Genomic DNA, 18821 nt, shown 5'->3' on the forward strand with positions numbered 1-18821 from the left:
CGGCTTTGAGCAGCAAGCATACGCTGTCTAATAAGCGCTACTGCTTCTTGAGCTTGTCTAACAGCTTCGGGCCCTAGAAGCTGCCTTTCTCCTACCTCGTCCCAGTGCAACGGTGATCGGCACCTTCTTCCATATAGCAACTCATAAGGTGTCATTCCGATCGTCGACTGGTAGCTGTTGTTGTACGAGAACTCGATCAGTGGTAAGTACTTGTTCCATGATCCTCCGAAATCAAGTACACATGCGCGTAGCATATCCTCTAAAATCTGAATCGTACGCTCGGACTGCCCATCTGTCTGAGGATGGAAAGCTGTACTAAGGCTTAACTTAGTACCCATAGCTTGCTGTAAGCTTCTCCAAAATCTTGACGTAAATACTGATCCTCTATCTGACACTATTGTCTTGGGGATTCCATGCAATCGTACAATCTCTTGGATGTAGATGTCTGCATATTGGTCTGCCGTATATGAAGTCTTAACAAGCAGAAAATGAGCCGACTTGGTTAGTCTATCTATGACTATCCAAGCGGAATCATGCTGCTTATTTGTCTTTGGCAGACCCGTCACGAAGTCCATGGCTATATCGTCCCACTTCCATTCCGGTATGCTAAGCGGTTGCAATAGTCCTACAGGCCGCTGATGCTCTGCCTTCACTTGCTGGCATACAAGACACTTAGATACATACTTTGCTATCTCCTTCTTCATCCCTGGCCACCAATAGACTGCCTTGATGTCATGAGTCATCTTGGTAGACCCTGGATGAACTGAGTACGGGGTATTGTGCGCTTCTTCTAGGATCGTCTTCTTAATACTTTGATCGTCTGGCACCCATACCCGATCCTTATATCTCAATAAACCTTGACTGGATATTGAGAAATCTGTAGTCTTGCCTTCTCTGACTGCATCCATGTGTGCTGCTAGTGTGTCGTCATGTCCCTGACCAATTCGTATGTCCTCTAGCAGATTTGATTGGATAGACAAGTTAGCCAGCTTGCCTACAATCACTTCTATTCCGGCACTAATAAGCTCCTGCTGTAGCGGCTTTTCAATTCCGGATAAGGCTGCTAAATTCCCATAGCTTTTCCGGCTGAGTGCATCGGCAACTACATTTGCCTTTCCCGGGTGGTATAGGATTTCGCAGTCGTAATCCTTTACTAACTCTAACCACCTGCGCTGCCTCATGTTGAGCTCCTTCTGCGTAAAGAAGTATTTTAAACTTTTGTGGTCTGTGTAAATCTCGCACCGTTCTCCGTAAAGATAATGGCGCCAGATTTTTAACGCAAAGACCACCGCTGCCAACTCCATATCGTGAGTTGGATAGCGTTGCTCATACTCCTTTAACTGACGTGAGGCATAGGCTATCACTTTGTCGTTTTGCATCAGCACGCATCCCAATCCTAGCTTTGATGCATCACAGTAGACAACGAACTTGTCGTTGGGTGTTGGGACACTAAGTACTGGTGTTGAGCAAAGCTTATCCTTAAGCAACTGGAAGCTTTCTTCACACTTATCGTTCCAGCTAAACTTTTGTTGCTTCCGGGTCAGGTTAGTGAGTGGAGTGGCTATCTTAGAAAAGCCCTCTACAAACTTTCTATAATAACCTGCTAGCCCTAAGAAGCTTCTTACTTCTGACGCGTTCTTTGGCCTGGGCCAATCCTTCAGGGCCTCTACCTTCGATGGATCTACTGCAACTCCGTCTTTTGATATGATGTGCCCGAGGAACGCCACTTGCGAAAGCCAAAATTCGCATTTCTTGAACTTGGCGTAAAGTTTATGCTCCTTCAATCGCGTCAAAATCAACCTTAAGTGTTCCTCATGCTCTACTTCGTTTTTGGAGTAAATTAAAATGTCGTCGATGAACACAACGACGAATTTATCCAAATAGTCTTTGAAGACCCTATTCATTAAGTCCATAAACGCGGCTAGCGCGTTAGTAAGACCAAAAGACATAACTAAGAACTCGTAATGTCCATAACGAGTCCTAAAGGCTGTCTTAGGGATATCTTCTCCCTTTACCTTGAGCTGATGATACCCGGATCGTAGATCGATTTTAGAGAATACAGTCGCGCCTCAGAGTTGATCAAACAAATCATCAATCCGAGGTAGCGGGTATTTGTTCTTAATTGTTACTTTATTCAACTCACGGTAGTCTATGCACATTCGCATACTTCCGTCCTTCTTCTTCACGAATAGTACCGGAGCTCCCCATGGTGAATGGCTTGGCCTAATAAAACCCAAGTCTAAGAGTTCTTGTAGCTGTGTCTTTAACTCCTTGAGTTCCGTAGGTGCCATCCGGTATGGTGCCTTAGAGATAGGCTCGGTGCCCGGTACTAATTCTATCGTGAAGTCAATTTCTCGAGTTGGCGGCAATCCTGGCAAGTCATCGGGGAAAACTTCTGGAAATTCTTGTATAACCCGAACATCTCCAACTTTAAGTGATGTCTCCTTCTCCACATTCATGATGTTGGCTAAGAACGCTTGGCATCCTTTCTCCATCATTCTCTGAGCTTTGAGAGATGACACTAACGGGGTGCGTAGTCCTGAAGCTTGTCCCATGAAGCACAGTTTCTGGCCGTCAGGAGTCTCGAACACCACCTTCTTGCGTTTGCAGTCAATCGTTGCGCCATGCCGTGCTAGCCAATCCATGCCTAGGATTACGTCGAAGTCTTTGATCACCAGCTCTATCAATTCTCCTTCTAGTTCCTTGTCCTCAATCTTGATTGGTACGCCTCGTACAATTCGTGATGATAGAACTACTTTGCCCGAAGGCAACTCGGTTACAAACCTAGTTCTAAATCTTTCACTAGGTTTGTCTAGTTTATCTATCATTCCTAACGAAATATACGAATGAGTGGCACCCGAATCAAATAATACATGACATAAATTATTGAGGATGGAAACCTGACCTGTGACCACCTTGTTACTAGCATCCGCATCTCCTTGGGTTAAAGCAAAAACCCGAGCAGGAACCATCTTTTCGTCCTTCTTTCCTTCTGGCTTTTGCTGAGGACATTCTTTCTTACGATGCCCCTCTTGACCACAATTGAAACACTCCTTGGTGTTGGCGCGGCATTCTCCGGGGTGCTTCTTCTGACATTTGGCACATGGCGGGTATTCTACGTAGCCCGTCCTATTTCCCCCATTATTTGGTCGTGCCCTTTTATTGTTGTTAGATTGCTTGTTGTCAGGATGCCTTCTTTTCTGTCCGTTACCATTGTTGTTGGACTGATTGTTGCCGCTATTGCTAGACTGATTGTTGTTCCGACTGGCCTGAGATTGGCTCTGTTGTTTGGGTTCAGGCTTACTGGCTTCTTCTTTGCTTACGTTGGCCTGCAACCTTTCTACTTCGATTGCCATCTCAAGAACGTCGGCATATGAAGTGTTTCCCGGGTTTGCTAGCTTCACCCCCATCTCGATCTTTGGTCGGAGTCCTCTCACGAATTTGTTCACCCTCAGATAATCGGTTGGAACTAACTCTGCTGCGAACTTTGCTAAGCGGTCGAACTGACGAGCATATTCTGCCACTGTTAAATTCCCTTGCTTTAGATTGGTGAACTCCTCAACTCTCATAGCAAGTACCGCTGAATTGTAGTACTTCTTGTGGAAGAGCTCCACAAATCGGGTCCACGTCATGGTGGCAGCATCGTGGGATTGCTGGACCAAATCCCACCATATCCTGGCATCCTTCTTGAGCAAGGACGAGACGCAGGATATGCGATCCGCATTACTGAGATTCATGTGGGCTAGAATTGGCTCCACATTCCTTAGCCATTCTTCTGCTTCAAAGGGGTTCGTAGTCCCTTCGAAGTTCGGAGCGTCCTGCTTGCGGAACCTCTCGTACACTGGCTCCATGTGTTGTACTGGATACGGCGCGTAATTCGTCATAGGCCATCCCCCATACGGACCAACTTGCTGGGGAGCTGGGGCCATTTGCTGTGGCTGCGGCTGCGGCGGAGGCTGAGGCTGAGATTGAGCCTGTTGGCGTTGTTGCTGCAGAGTTCCTCGACTTGCTGTCGCAGTCTGGCAATCTCCGCAGTGTTGTTAGCTGGCTATGCCGGCGCGTTGCGGCGAGTTGTAGCACGCACTCCCCTTCAGCGAACTGTAGGGACCGCATTGGTCGCTGGAACATCGTTGGAGGCGTTTCCGTTGGTGCGTGCAGATCTTCGGAGCGACATCGTAGCAGAGTTCTAACAGTTGAAAGAAACATGTTAGAACTTTTCCTAATAGGCTCTAAGGCAAAAAATTATTCTAAAACAAACATATCTCGGACCTATTTATTATGACTTCTTATGAAAAAAAAAATTATATAGGTCTTTATTTATTATTAGAGTGGGTTTCTATACTTAGAAAAACAAGTCATCTTTATTTTCTAAGTGTGTTTCTAATCATCCTATATGACTTAATTCTCAAGCTCGAAACTTATCTTTGTTCCAAAGTTAACCATATTGAGGGAGGGCTGGGATCAATAAAATCGTTCCCACTACTATGGCCCCCTAACTCTCAATAAGGAAACTAGGTTCATTGATTTGTATCCACCCTCACCAAACTTAGTCATTATTCATTTTATTTAGTATTTATTATGATTGCGAAAATAAAATCAAACTCACACATGATATTCAAATAGCATGTTATTCATTTGGAAAAGATTTTTCACTTATTACAATCATAACATAAAAAGTAAATAAAACAAATAAAAACTACTAATCTAAAAATCAGGATCTTCTACATCCGATCTGTCATCTAGCATATCATCATCTATTTGTTCATAATCATCATTGTCATGTGCATCGAAACGTCCCCTAGGAAGGTTGGTGAGAATCCTATGTTTTTGCTCATTTGTGAATTGAAACTCAAATTTTGTGGTGAACCTAACTAAGAGAAAATAGTATCTCATTGCTAATGGTAATTCATCCTCCTCATGCATCTCTTCCCATATTTCTTCTAAAGCTGCTATTACAGGATGGAAATCTTTAAATAGCCTAATCACTAGTACATATTGTTCTGTTGATCTTAGCATTATTTGCTTAGCCTCTTGAAGGCCACCTATCTCTTGGTGAAACAAAAGCAACCTTCGAGTGATCCTTTCTTGTGCTCCTACAGTGTTTCTTGGCTCCCTTATTCTTTTTAAAGCCTTAATGGCTCGGATATCTTGGTAGGTTAAGGCTCCGTTCATTCTTAACTGAAAACATAAACACTAAAGGTGTTAGCTATACACATAAGTAACATAACTAGTAACTTAAACACTTACTTGGCGGTCAGATTCGGAGCTTTCAGCGTGTGTATCGAGGAGAACTTCATGCAAAGAAACCGTTTTCTCTGATACCAACTGTAATGACCCACTAATCTAGACTATTTGGATCATTAACGAAACTATACATAAAACTTACAATTTTGCGGAAATACCATATTTTTATTGAGTAACTTGTAAAAAAAAATAAGAGTTACTTACAAAATAGAATACTAAGAAGGATATGGGATCCCATTGTCTTTAAAAACAAAACATGATTTAAATGAAAAGAATTACATAAGAAATGCGGAAAATACATATAAAACCATAAAGAGGTAAAATGAGAATACATCCTCGAATCGAATAACGCTCGGCCCCTTGACTCCATTCACCATCGATACACATCCTCTAAGCGTCACGAATCTTACCGCCTCTAAAGCTTATTTTCCTGCACATAAAACAGAAAGGAATGAGCCTAATGCCCAGCAAGGAAAATCTAACACATAGTCATAAACATAAATTTCATAATAAACATAAAGACATATCATAACACTTAATACATACACTTATTATAATGGCCATTATTACTTGGGGTCCCATAGACTAAACAAGCTTATGCCCATGAGATTAGTGGGGTCCTACTAGCTAAGTAGGCATATGCCCATAATCTTTTTGGGGTCTTGTTAGTCAAATAGGGCATAAGCCCAAGCCTACAAACATACACATTCATAACATATTCATAACATATCATATTTCATAACATAACACATAAGATAACATAAGCAATACACATATAGATTCTATCCTATTTTCCTTACCAAAGTTACCGGGATATGATGGACTGAGTTGGGACTTTTGGAACACTCCTAAAACCATAATGAACAAGAGTGAGTCTAAATAAGGAAAAGAGATGAAGAGGAATGGGAAGACTAAACCATTGAAAGTCACACTTACCAAACTTATGTGCTCAAGAACTTAGATTCCCTAACCAAAATGAAGATTAAGGTTAGAGATTGAGTAGAAGACTATGAGAAAGAAAATAACATAATACAGAAATGAACTAGAGTTTTGGTTACCTCAAAGACTTGTAAGATCAATCTACACCACAACCGAAATACTATAGAACCTCACTTCCCAAAGTGTTTGATAAGCTTATGATGTTTAAGTTTATGATTTTCCCAAACCAGGTGTTTACACTCTCACACTCACTTAACACTAGCAGCTTCTGAACTTAGAGAAAAAGGTGAATAATGGCTGGGTACTAGGTCCTATTTATAGAGTTTGGGAATGAAAGTATCTTGATTTTACTTGAATAAAAATAATGGCTTCTTAGGTGAAAATAATTTGAATAATCGTTCAGCAGAGGCTGAAGACTCGTTCAAAAGATGCTGGACTTATGAAGGAGTTTGAATGGCTGAAAGGAAAAGAATTCAAAAGTGTTTGAATTTATGCTGGAGGAGGCGATATATCGCCCCCTGTAGGCGATATATCGCCTGGGCCAGTATGGCCGAGGCGACCGTGCATCGTCTCGTGTTTTCCGTATCTACGTGCTGCGATATATCGGCACACGCTGAATATTTAAACATGAAATTACACATTTTTAGCTAAGTTTGAATGGAGTAAACAGCCTTGACTAAGCCTTCAACGTATTCAAAGCTTCTGACTGACCCTATAACATTCAAACTTTACCCTTATTTAATTTAATCCTAAAAAATACTTAATCCTTAATTACCCATTCATAACATGTGCTTGAAATCCTATTGGTTGATATCTAAACCTTATAATATAACAAATATTATCCTTAATATCAGTCATATAATCAAACCTTAGGTTATACTTAATATTCTTAAACTATAGGTTAAACTTAGAAAATCTATAAGTACTACTATGAGTGTCCAAATAATTCCCGGTCTGGACCAAAAATCCACAGTCACAAGGATAACACTAAACATACTATAATACTACTAAACAATTTGCTAAGTAAAGTTCTTGGACTCTACACTTACTATCTTCTGAATCTTATAGTGAGTTTTTTAAATGCACAGTTTGAAATTCAATATGTATTGCGATCTTGTTTGAATTAGAGTACTTGCTCGATTACATTCTCTGATCAAACTTTGGTTGCCTTTTTTTTACTCATAGATTTAACCAAAAAAATTAATTGATCAAATTGATTCATTTAATAAACATTTGATTACTACATTGATTGAATCTATTTAAGTTTTGATTTTTGAATAATTTAAAATAATTTAGAGCCTATCCTTTGTGTTTGATAGTTTGTCTTTGTTGGTTGTCTTAGGTTTTCTTATTCTAAACTAGAGATTTTACACTAATGTTTCTCTAGCAATTAGAGGATAAACAGAAAAAATAAAGAAAGAAAATAGAAAGCAAAAGAAATATGAGAGGAAAACGTTGCTAATTAATATTTATTTGTTTTTGGTGTTCTTTTTGGCCTTGTTCTCTTGTCGCTTGCTGCATGATTTGTTGCATGAAAATTTTGTTTGTTCATTTTTTTTTATAAGAAAAACAAGAGCCTTAGGTATGTTCTTGTATGATTTGTTGCACAGAAATTCTGTTTGTCCGGTATCTACCTGTTTATTAATAGACTATTGAATTGTGTTTGAACATAGCTTACTTTATTATGAAGAATGAATCTTTGAGAAGGCACAAATTGATAAAAAAAAATGAGCTTTAAGTTTGTTCTTGTCCCCTCATGAAAGAGTGTAAATCCACTATTAACGCATTTAACACAGTTTTTACTAGCTTTTGGGTCAATCAAATGTCTTACTCTTTCTTCTATCAAGACTTAAAAAAGTAAGAAAACTATAAAAGGAAGAAATTATAATATCTGTGTGCTTTCAATAGTCACTAGCCTTTTTTATGTCTAAGTCATACATCAATAAATGTGGTATTCATTTAGACCTTTTTACCATTGTCTTACTACTATTTTAGTCTCCCTAGTATGAATACTGATTAAATTCAACTAATGTATTTTGTTTTATGTGCATGGATGGCTTTTGTTGTAAAATCATATTCAAAGGTGAGAAAAAAGGCCAAGCTTTTTAAGCATGTTCAAAAGAACTTGTGACAGAAGACAAACATGGTTTGGCCATTGATTAGCCAAAACAAGACAAAAAAAATAAAGTTTTCTCATTAAAGTATGATTGAATTTGCTGAAAGTCATAGATATATATTAACACACACACACATATTACTTTACTAACATCACAATGATGCCAACATGCTCTTACTTTGCAGTATTCTTCAATGCTAAGCTTCTTCTAAAATTCGCATACTTGATTAGGCTTCTCAATTTGTTCCCCTGAAATACTATAAGACTAATTGATATATTTATAGTGTGACGAATGAGTCCAGTAATCTCTATTTCTGTTTGGGTACAGGGCTTATGAGTTTTAATATAGTTTTCTAATTTATAGAGATTACAAATACTAATTAGATTATGGAATTCGATTTCATGAAGGCATTTCATTAATTGTATATGTGTAGCATTTTCAAAGTCTTCAAATGCATAGTTCTTTTGTTGCAATACTTGTATTAGTATTTCATTAATTGTATTAGTGTTTTTAAAGGTGCAATACTTGGTTTAGTTCTTTGTTGCAACTATCTTTTTTTTTTACATTTACTAAGGTCTGCAATGTTCTTTTGGATATTCTTGTGTTTTGTTCAATCATTGAGCTTTTTTCTAGCTTAAAAGTAATATAGTTCTTATTAATAAATTTGTTTAGCTTTTTTCTAGCTTAGAAGTAATAAAACGCTTATAAATTTATTAAAGTAATCATTCTTATGGGAATAGTCTACTGGTACTTTTAGCTTTATATGTCAACAATTGATTATTAACAAAAATAAAATTAATATGCCAACCACTAAGTAAAATTAAAAGCTTACCTAACCATCTATGAATACCAAGTAAAAAAATTCAAACAACACACAATAAGTTTTCATCCTTATATCACCGCAACACACAAACAAATTTTCCAGAACCTACTTCTCTAAGACACACAAATTTTCAACCTTCCGTTATCACCGCAGCACACAATTTTAATCTCAAAACCTACTTCTCTATGGATGAATATTTAAGATATTCAAACTCCTCTAACATTTGTATGATATTAATAAAAGAGTTAAAAGAACATACTTCTGTACCTCTTGCAATTAATAATCAAGTTAATTAAATTTGCTCCTTGCCAATTTGATCCACAACCAAAGGAATATAATCAATACTTAAAATATTAATACAAATTAAAGTTAAAGAGAAACAAAGCAATAATAAATTAAGACAAAGCTGTTACTAATAGACTTTTGGATTATCAACACTAATACAATCTAATCTAAAGGAAAATTTTGTTAATTTAAGAGATGAACTCTATCTCTAAACAGAGAGATACACCACAAAATGTAAGAAACCTATCATAACTTAAAAAAACTTTCAAAAAGATCACTCATGCAACTAAGAAGTTTATGCTCAGTCTAATATAAATTAAAATACTAAATAAGAGGAACACCTCATGTAGTTAATGACCATTAAACAAATACACAAATATATAACATTTATAAATCCACTACAAAACACCCTATTTTTTCGAAAGTGGCCATTCCTTTCTTCTTCTTTTTTAAGTTACAACAAGCATAGAGAGAGAAAAAATAATACCTTGTTGCTTACTTTCTGACCAAACTGAGAGAAGCAAGACCTACCAAAGAATTTCTCCAAAACAAAGAGAATAAGGACAAAGAAGAAGAAACAGAGATAAATCTAAAGAGAAGAGGAAAGAGAGAGATACACATAGAGACTTTGGGCATTATTCAGCGAGAAATGAGAAAGAGTGGCTTGACATTCACCAGTAAACTCAAAACCAGAGAGTACATGATCACCCAAAGACTATGTTTAGTAAAAGGGTTGGAAAAAAACTAGCTTCAGGTCCACAAAAGCACTACTCCTCAAACAAGCCATAACTAGCTAACACACTATGGCCAATTCAGGAGCATTTGCATCTGCCTTTCATGTGTCTGTCTCACACATTATGGCCACATGCAAGATCATCCATTGATATTTCAAGGGCATGCTGCAGTAAATCATTCTCATCAATATGATCAAAGGTCAATTATCACCTTTAATACATTATAAAAAACTAAACAACCCCATGCGTGCATATTTAAACACCTTATTCATTCAGTCAACACATAAACCACCACCTTCCCCCACTCAATAAATCCACAGAAAAATAAAATTAAAACCCCATATATAAATCAACTATAAATTCACAAATGCAATGTTTTTAAGAATATAAAAGTGGACTGTCAAATAAAAACAATTAATCAGTTGCCTTAGAGTCAACTCTAGAAGAAGCAATAGTGGCACACTCTATCATCTAAACAAGAAAAGAAATTATTCATCTTTAGCATTCATGAAACAGTGTCAAATTCTTAAGATATGTCATCTCTCAAAGATATTAAAACTTTGGTTCTTTTAGAAGCAAATGATTTTAGAAACCACCAACAATTTAATAACAAACATGGTACTAGCTAAGCTAGAACCAAAAGTCAAGCAACAAGATTCATGACCCAGTTAGGAAGTAATGCAAGAACTTTAGAGAACGACCAAGATACATGTCACGTAGCCAATCATTCTGAAAGGTCTGCTTCAAAATTCCAGCTATAAGATTGTCTATTCATATATAAAAATAATATATTGATATTAAACATTCACTAATACAATTAAGAAACTATTTTTTAATCCCATCCTATGATTGGTCTATCTAATTCAAGTTGCAGGACTATGTTTCCCATACACGTATTTCATATTTTAACAAAAATATAAAATAAAATAATCATTTGTAAGCAATCAAATAATTCACGTATTTTATGCTAATAAGAGATTGTGAAACTAGAAAAGCACACCATAAGAGATATATAGGCATATATATACGTATACCGATACAGAAGTAATACTATTCATAATATTTAATGAGCAATTAAGCTAATGGGCTTCCTCTACATTGTTGTAAGAAGTAAGCATTTGGATTGAAGGCTCTACAAGTCAAAACACTTAAGAGACTAATTATATATATATATAAATGGACACAACATGCTGAAAGGAAGAGTGATCTAGTAACATTGGCCTGAGCTTAAATTTGTATATGATATGTAGAATGTAGTCCCACAAATTCTCAATCTCATGCTTCTTTGGCTTCAGCTTTAATGCTCTTCAGAGGTAAAAAATGTTATTTGGAATTGGAACCAATTTTTAATTAAGTTGAAATACTCTCTATATCTATGCAGTTCACCTAAAAACAATTAATTTTAAAAAAAAAAAAATGAAATCCATAGCATGATAACTGATTATTGAAGAAGAAGAAGAAAGAAATTATAGAAAAGAAAAGTAAGCCATATTTCAAAGTATGAGATCATAATTTTTTTTAACTTTACTTTGTCTTAAAATTGTCATTATCATGGCTATAAATATATTATCATTTTGCATTTCTGTATACCTTACACAGTATTCTAAACTAAGTAGACCTTTAAGAAAACTAATAAAATACCTCCTCCTCATAAACAAAGGTGCCGAACATTGGCCCCCTTGGTCCTCTAAAACAAATACAGGATCCATCTATGTCCACCCTTGTTCTTCTAGTTATCATAAATGAAGTACAAATAGTAAACATATGAAAGAAACTAAAGGAAAGGATGATAATGATTATGAAATGAAGTTGGCATCTTTTCTAATACAATGATAATAATAGTCTAAGTAGAATGATTATAATAATTTGATTTCTATAGCAATCCAATAAAAAGAAACAACAAACTAAGTGGTTCATACCAGTAACTGTTGTAGGGCAGCAGGACAATCTAAGAGATATTTCACTGCAAGAGTCAAAAGAACAGGAACTGAATTATCTCCTGGGATCATCATATCTATAATGTTACCAGCTATTAGATCATCTGTTAATTGACCACTTGTGTCATTTAGAAGAACATCTATTACATCTCTTGGAGCCTCTTTGGTGATCATCCCACTACTACTTTTCCTGGCTTCTAAAATTTTCTATACTTGCTTCACCATTTTTTCCTTTGCCTGAAAAGAGAAGAGGAAAAATATTTTGTACCAACATAATTAGTAATCATGAAATAAGGCAAGATGTGAGTAGTAATAGATTAATAATAACTAACTTACCTGTAATGATCTGTGAAGCCTAGTTCCAGGAATGTTTATTGGTAATGACGTGAGGCCTGCAATGAATTCTTGAAATTATTTTCTTAGAGACTCCATTTCCTCACCAGGATCCAAATTAATCAATGCCTTAACTAGTACTTGAAATGCAATCTGAGCGAGAGACCAAAAGGGGGTTTAGTCATATATGTGTTATTGACTTTTAAAAAGTACCATTAAACATAATAATTGTGAATCTGTTTTGACAGACAATTATTCAAAAAAACTTATTCTGAACCCCATAACAACTGGTTCACCTTTTCTATTTAGTAAATCATTTTCAAACCTAAGTAGAAGCCAGAGATGGGGTATTTCAAAAATCAATAATTATTACTTTAACTGTTTCACAGACAGATTCTTTATCCCCCCAAACAAATAAATATTTATGAATATAAATAAATCACCCCCTAAAAATATCTTAACCACACAAAAAAGGCCAAAGGTTTAAACTTTAAAGATAGAAGGCATCTTTTGTTTTTTACTGTGTCTACTTCAAACTCTTCCCAAAAAAACTAAACTTAGATGAACCAAGTAATAGTCTTTATTTTTATTTTTCCTTTCTAAACTTCAAATATTAAAGAATATCCTCACAACTCATTCCCCAAGATCAAGATTTGTGAGAAAGAGAGCTTACATTTTTGGTTTCATCCTGAATGTAGATGGGTCGGTCATGGCTCCAATTTGTCATAGATTCTTGGACATACTTGTACATGTCTCTGGTGATTTGAGCCTTGAGTTGTGGAGATTTAAAGAAGCCACCCACTAGTCGATGGATTCTCCTTTGCAAGCTTCCATTAATAAGCAAAATAGAAGACTTTCCCATCAACTCAGTCAGAGATTTTGGGTAAGAAGGCACAAAAACCTTTGCATCACTTTGCAGAATAAATTTACTCACTTCTACATCTGTTGAAACTATAGCTGGACTTCCAAATATGTGGGACTTAAACACCTTTCCATACCTAACCAAAAAACAAGCACACTTGTTAAACCATGTACTTAAATTAAAATAATAACTAATCCCAAACTTACAAGAATTAAATGATTTTTATGGTAGACGTTGAAGCCATGGATATTGACATTTGGAGCCTCTTTAAGAAACCCAATAGTTGTTATAATTTGACCCTGAATAATGAGAGAAAGAAGTTCAAGTTAAACCAAAGAGCTGCAAGTACCAATAGAAATTATGAACTAATAGCATCCTGGATATAATAAAAACTTTCCCCTTTCACATAAGAAAAACAGAGAACAAATTAATAGAAGAACATCATAATAAGTGAAGCACGTTTGCATATGCTGAACAAACTACCTATTTTTTTCTACTCCAGCTGACTTTAAAAGACTGGTTCTTGACAACTTTAAACAAAAGTCATATATAATATTCAACAAGTGCTGCCGATTACTCAACGTACCCGACTAAATTGTCAGCAAGAACTGAGCACAACAGCTTTGATCGAGATGGCAATGTCCTGTGAATTTCAGATGAAGGAAAAGGAGTATGTAGAAACCAACCAACTTTCATTGATTTTTTGAAATCTTTCAAGCATTTTGGAAGATACATAAGATGGTAATTGTGGCACCAAACAACATCACCCTCTTCATAATGCTTGATAACCACATCAGCAAACATTTCATTTGCCTTCTTATATGCAGCAAACTGAGACTGGAAACTCCTGGTGGTAGCAAGCCGATCTTCTTGTGGAAGTCCAAGGTAATGAAAAAGTGGCCACAAAATGTTGTTGCAGTAGCCATTATAATATTGATGAACAATCTCTTCATCAAGAAATACTGGAATACATCTCTGTGAGGAAGAAATAGAAAAGCATCAACAGAATTGATTTTCACATAATTTAACTAAAAAAACATGTTTACTCAATTAGTGGAAAAAAAAAAATCAACCCAATAAGCAAAGGCAGTAATATTAAATGGTCTGAATGACTCTATGTCAAGAGTCGAAAATTAACCTTTTCGGCTAGAGACTTAGTAAGTGCATTCTGTCCAACTGTATCAGGCACATTTACACCAGCCCAACCGATCCACCTTGCCTCAAACTCCTTCACGCCTTTAACACAACCATACAGTATGTAACGACCCAAATTCACTAATAAGGCTTAAGGGCCTTGATTAGTGTGCCGGGAGGGCATGATGGGAATTATGTGTGATTTTTATGATTAAGATGCATGATTATGATTTTAAGCATGTTATATGACTATGTGAATTATGTTATGTGATAATTATGATACGTGAATCGTACCACGTGGGTGCTGTGATACCAATGTGATGCACGTGCCGAGACGGTCCTAGAAAACTAGATAATGGTAACTGGTGATTTGGTAACCTGCGTAACTGTTAGTAACCATAGAGAGTAACAGGCTTTATTGGGAAAGTGGTAGAATTGTAAAGTTAGGAAAAGGAAAAGTAAGCCCTTGAGGTCTAGTTAGTAAGGGATATAAATGGAGGGTTAAACTAGTCTTTTGGCAGGGAATAGATGAGTAAGAGCTGAAGGAAAATACAATACGTATAACACTTGGACAAAGGGGCTTTATGCTGAATGTTGGAGACCTAGAGGAAGAGCAACACTAAGATGGAAGGGAGAGGCTGAATTTAGCTTTTGGAAGGAGAATTAAGGAGTGATTGAAGTGATCAAAATCAAGCTTAAGCCAAGAATATTCAGAGGTAAGATTTTGGTTATGGTATATCTAAGTTTCAAGTCTGATTTTTGGTTGATAAGTGTGAATTGAAACAAATTGGTGGCTGGTTTTGTATGAACTCAGAATTGGGTAATCAAAGGGGAAGGAGGTTTAAAGCTAGAGGTTGGACTCACCACTCAAGGTAAGGTTTCTGTGTAATTATTAGGCTTATTTCTGTTAAGGTTCAGGGAGTTTGGAGTGTGGTTTGTGTTTGGGTTCAAGTTGTTTTTAATTCTCTGGTTTGAGTTACAAAGCATGAAACTCAAGAGTGAATCTTGGGAATAGTTGTGTGAATGGGCTTGGGTATGATGTTTTTAGGTTGTTGTGAGGTTTATTAAGGATCTAGAGTTGGTTTTGGGACTTAGGATGGAGTTTGGGGTGATTTGGAGTGAGTTAGGCTCGGGAAAAACGCGAAGGAAAACCCAGAATTCTGGGCCCGCGAAGGCGTGCTGCAGCGCTGTTCTAGCGTGCTGCGGCACGGGGCCCCTGACTTGCTGGGTGCCGCGGCACAAGGCCAATTTCAGGACATCAATTTTGGCAATTTTGGCCCTTTGCTCCGGGGGTTCGGGGGATGTTTCCGGGGTATAGTTTTAAGGTTTTGGGGGTTCCGAGAGTGTGGGTTAGGTTCCGGGAAGGTAGTTTTGGATTGGTTAGTGACAAAGAATGTTTTATTTGTGTTGTGATTAGGACTTTGGAGAGGCTCGGGGTAGAGGACCGTGCTTGCGGCTACGTGGCATCTAAAACCAGTGAATTGAAAGGTAAGAAAACTGCACCCGAATGTATGGTTGTAATGGGACTAAGTTCTCCCGAGAGTTGTATTGTGTCAATGTTGGTATTATGCCAAGGGACACGTAAAAGCGGTCTAAGAGTACCGTACATGATTTTAGCGCACGGGGTGCGAATTGGCCACTGGGAGCCAGAAACAATAGGATAACAGAGGGAGCTGCATGTGAGCGCTAGCCCTGGTTATCGTCTGTGCATTATGTATTATGACCTGAGATGCTTAGTATATGAAATACTTGACTGATGATATACTTGAGTATATGAGATGCTATATGTATAATTGACTTGTTTGCTAGTTGTTCATGCTCTGTTGTTGCTGTGTTTTCTTGCTGGGCCTTGGCTCACGGGTGCTTCGTGGTGCAGGTAAGGGCAAGAGCAAGCTGGACCAGGCTTGAGGTGGAGAGCTCAGCGGTGAAATGTACATAGCCAGCTGTTCGATCACCATGGTCGAGGAGTGTGTCAGGACAGGGAATTACCTAACTGCTCGTTTTTGCCTTAATATGGCCAGTCAATGTATTTAAACTTTGTAACTTTTGTAAATGGCTTTTAAACTGTCATTTTTGGGATCCCATGTAAATAAACAATGTTTAGTAATGAAAACGTAACTTTTGAGACCAAAACACTTTTAACCCTAGTCCCTCTACTGTTTCAATAACACGCTTTTACTTTAATGACTTGATTAGCAAGTCTGGCACTTTATAAACACACAGTGTAACGGTCTTGGCTATCCAGGGCGTTACACAGTACAAGTGAATAACAATTTTACAAAGAAAAAAACCAAATCATCAGGTAAAAAAAGTAACAAAAAACTATTAATACGGGGAACTATTTTGTTAGACACGCAATAATATCATCAAGTAAACAATCTTAATATAAATATAAATAGACCAAACAATCTTAAAAAATGAAGAGTAGGAATTGCATACCCAGAAGAGCACTGACTAAACCCCCGGCACTAATCTCTAAATGCCATACATCTTCACCTTTCCTTACAGCAGAGACTGGAACTGCAATTCAGTGATATTGAGAAAGCAATTATCGTGATATATCTTAAGATGCCAAATCCAACTTCAGAAACTTTAATATGATTCAAAGAAGAAGAAAATCAAATCTAAACATTTATTTTAATAAAGATAAATCTATTTAATATATACATATATCAAATTACCTCTCTCCCTTTCTTCTCGACCCTTTCTCTACAAATTAACCAACCCTCAAACTTCAACCTAGCTCTAAGCTTCAAACCCAGCCCTGTTTCCAGCCTCGCATCGTCGACCACATCACATCCCCATCGCCATCCATGCGTTGTTGAGCATGTCGAGCCTCCGCATTGCCAAGTCCCCAGAAGCCTTCGTGAGAGAGTGCGACTGAGGGGTCTGTGAGATCTTAACTCCGCATTGCCAAGTTCCCAGGTTTGCTAACTTAACCCCTAATTCCATCTTTGGTCTAAGTCCTCTGACGAACTTGGTCAACCTCGTAAAGTCGGTTGGGACCAACTCTGGTGCAAACTTGACTAATCTGTTGAACTGACGAGCATATTCTTCTATCATTAGCGATGACTGCCGAGGTGTAATAATTCTTGTGGAACGGCTCCACAAATCTTGTCCATATCATGGTGGTGACATCGTTAGTCTGCTGAACTAAGTCCCACCATATTCTGGCATCCTTCCATAGTAATGACGAGACGCAGGATATGCGGTCCGTATTACTGAGGTTCATGTGCGTAAGAATTGGCTTCACATTCCTTAGCCACTCTTCTGCCTCAAAGGGGTCTATACTCCCTTCGAAGTTTGGAGCGTGCTGCTTGCGGAATCTTTCATACACTGACTCCATATTCGGTACTGGATGTGGTGCGTAGTTCGTCACTGGCCATCCCCCATATGGACCAACTTGTTGGGATGCTAGGGCCATTTGTTGTAGCTGCGGCTGCGGTTGCGGCGGAGGCTGAAGCTGAGTCTGCGCCTGTTGACGTTGTTGCTGCAAGAGTTCCTCGACTTGTTGTCGCCGTCTAGCGATTTCCACGGTGTTGTCAGCTGACGGTGTCGGCGCGTTGCGGCTAGTAGTAGTACGCACTCCTCTTCTGCGAACTGGAGGGCATCATTGGTCGTTGGAACAACGTTGGAGGCGTTTCCGTTGGTGCGTGCAGATCTTCGGAGCGACATCTTCACCAAAATTTCTAACAGTCGAGAACTTGTTAGAACTTACCCTAATAGGCTCTAAGGCAAAAACTTATTCTAAAACAAACATATCTCGAACCTATTTATTATGACTTCTTATGAAAAATTATATAGGTCTTTATTTATTATTAGAGTGGGTTTCTATACTTAGAAAAACAAGTCATCTTTATTTTTTAAGTGTGTTTCTAATCATCCTATATGACTTAATTCTCAGGCTCGAAACTTATCTTTGTTCCAAAGTTAACCATATTGAGGGAGGGCTAAGATCAGTAAAATCGTTCCCACTACTAAGGCCCCCTAACTCTCAATAAGGAAACTTGGTTCATTGATTTGTATCCACCTTCACTGAACTTAGTCATTATTCATTTTATTTATTACTCATTATGATTGCGAAAAAAAATCAAACTCATACATGAAAATAAAATAACATGAACTTAATTTGGAAAAAAAAATAATAATTTTCACTTATTACAATCATAAAATAAAGAAATAAACAAAACAAACATTGAAAAAAACTAGCTATTCTTAAAAATCGGGATCTTCTACATCCGATCCTTCATCTAGCATATCATTATCTATCTCCTTATAATCATCATTGTCTTGAGCCTCAAAATTTCCTCGGGGAAGATTTAAGAAGATCCTATGTTGTTGCTCATTAGTGAATTGAAACTCTAAATCATAGGTGAACTTAAGTATGAGAGAATAATATCTTAGGGCTGCTTG

General features: G+C 37.3%; 1 pseudogene; it reads right to left on the reverse strand.

The window, feature by feature from the left end:
• Positions 1–11492: 11492 nt before the first annotated feature.
• On the reverse strand, positions 11493–17223 carry LOC133792527 (3-epi-6-deoxocathasterone 23-monooxygenase CYP90D1-like; annotated as a pseudogene).
• Positions 17224–18821: the final 1598 nt, after the last annotated feature.

This window comes from Humulus lupulus, chromosome 7 (assembly GCF_963169125.1).
Source record: "Humulus lupulus chromosome 7, drHumLupu1.1, whole genome shotgun sequence".
NCBI classification, from domain to species: domain Eukaryota; kingdom Viridiplantae; phylum Streptophyta; class Magnoliopsida; order Rosales; family Cannabaceae; genus Humulus; species Humulus lupulus.